The sequence below is a fragment of the Enhydra lutris genome, unplaced genomic scaffold, assembly GCF_002288905.1.
Source record: "Enhydra lutris kenyoni isolate GAN:26980312 unplaced genomic scaffold, ASM228890v2 scaffoldscaffold9, whole genome shotgun sequence".
NCBI lineage: Eukaryota > Metazoa > Chordata > Mammalia > Carnivora > Mustelidae > Enhydra > Enhydra lutris.
Window position 1 is genome coordinate 52867700 of NW_019154093.1, and position 1583 is coordinate 52869282.

A 1583-nucleotide genomic window follows, 5' to 3' on the forward strand; every position below is an offset into this window, starting at 1 on the left:
TGGAGAAATAAAAGAACTAAAATCCAACCAAGCTGAAATTAAAAAAGCTATTAATGAGGTGCAATAAAAAATGGAGGCTCTTACTGCTAGGATAAATGAGGCAGAAGAGAGAATTAGTGATATAGAAGACCAAATGACAGAGCAAAAAGAAGCTGAGCAAAAGAGAGACAAACAACTACTGGACCACAAGGGGAGAATTCAAGAGATAAGCGATACCATAAGACAAAACAACATTAGAATAATTGGGATTCCAGAAGAAGAAAGAGAGAGGGGAGCAGAAGATATATTGGAGCAAAGTACTGTAGAGAATTTCCCTAATATGGCAAAGGGAACAAGCATCAAAATCCAAAAGGCGCAGAGAACCCCCTCAAAATCAGTAAGAATAGGTCCACACTTCATCACCTAACAGTAAAACTTACAAGTCTTAGTGGCAAAAAGAAAATCCTGAAAGCAGCTGGGGACAAGAAGTCTGTAACATACAATGGTAAAAATATTAGATTGGCAGCAGACTTATCCACAGAGAACTGGCAGGCCAGAAAGAACTGGCATGATATATTCAGAGCACTAAATGAGAAAAACACGTGGCCAAAAATACTATATCCAGCTAAGCTATCATTGAAAATAGAAGAAATAAAAAGCTTCCAGGACAAACAAAAACTAAAAAAAATTTGTAAACACCAAACCAGGTCTACAGGAAATATTGAAAGGGGTCCACTAAGCAAAGAGAGAGACTACAAATAGTAGACCAGAAAGGAACAGACAATATACAGTAACAGCCACCTTACAGGCAAGACGATGGCACTAAATTAATATATCTCAATAGTTACCCTGAAAGTAAATGGGCTAAATGCCCTAATCAAAAGACATAGGGTATTAGAATGGATTAAAAAAAACAAAACCCATCAATATGCTGTCTACAAGAAACTCATTTTAGACCCAAAGACACCTCCAGATTTAAAGTAAGGGGGTGGAAAACAATTTACCATGCTAATGGACATCAAAAGAAAGCTGGGGTGGTAATCCTTATATCAGATAAATTAGATTTTAAGTCAAAGACTATAATAAGAGATGAGGAAGGACACTACATCATACTGAATTTTAAATATCTATACCCCTAACATGGGAGCAGCCAACTATATAAACCAATTAATAACAAAATCAGAGAAACACATTGACAATAATACAATAATAGTAGGGGACTTTAACATCCCCCCACCCCCCGAAATGGACAAATCATCCAAGCAAAAGATCAACAAGAAAATAAAGGCCTTAAATGACACACTGGACCAGATGGACATCACAGATATATTCAGAACATTCCAACCTAAAGCAACAGAATACACATTCTTCTCTAGTGCACATGGAACATTCTCCAGAATATTTCACATCCTGGGTCACAAATCAGGTCTCAACCAGTACCAAAGGATTGGGATCATTCCCTGCATATTTTCAGACCACAATGCTCTGAAGCTAGAACTCAATCCCAAGAGAAAGTTTGGAAAGAACCCAAACACATGGAGACTAAAGAGCATCCTTCTAAAGAATGAATGGGTCAGCCAGTAAATTAAAGAAGAATTGAAAAA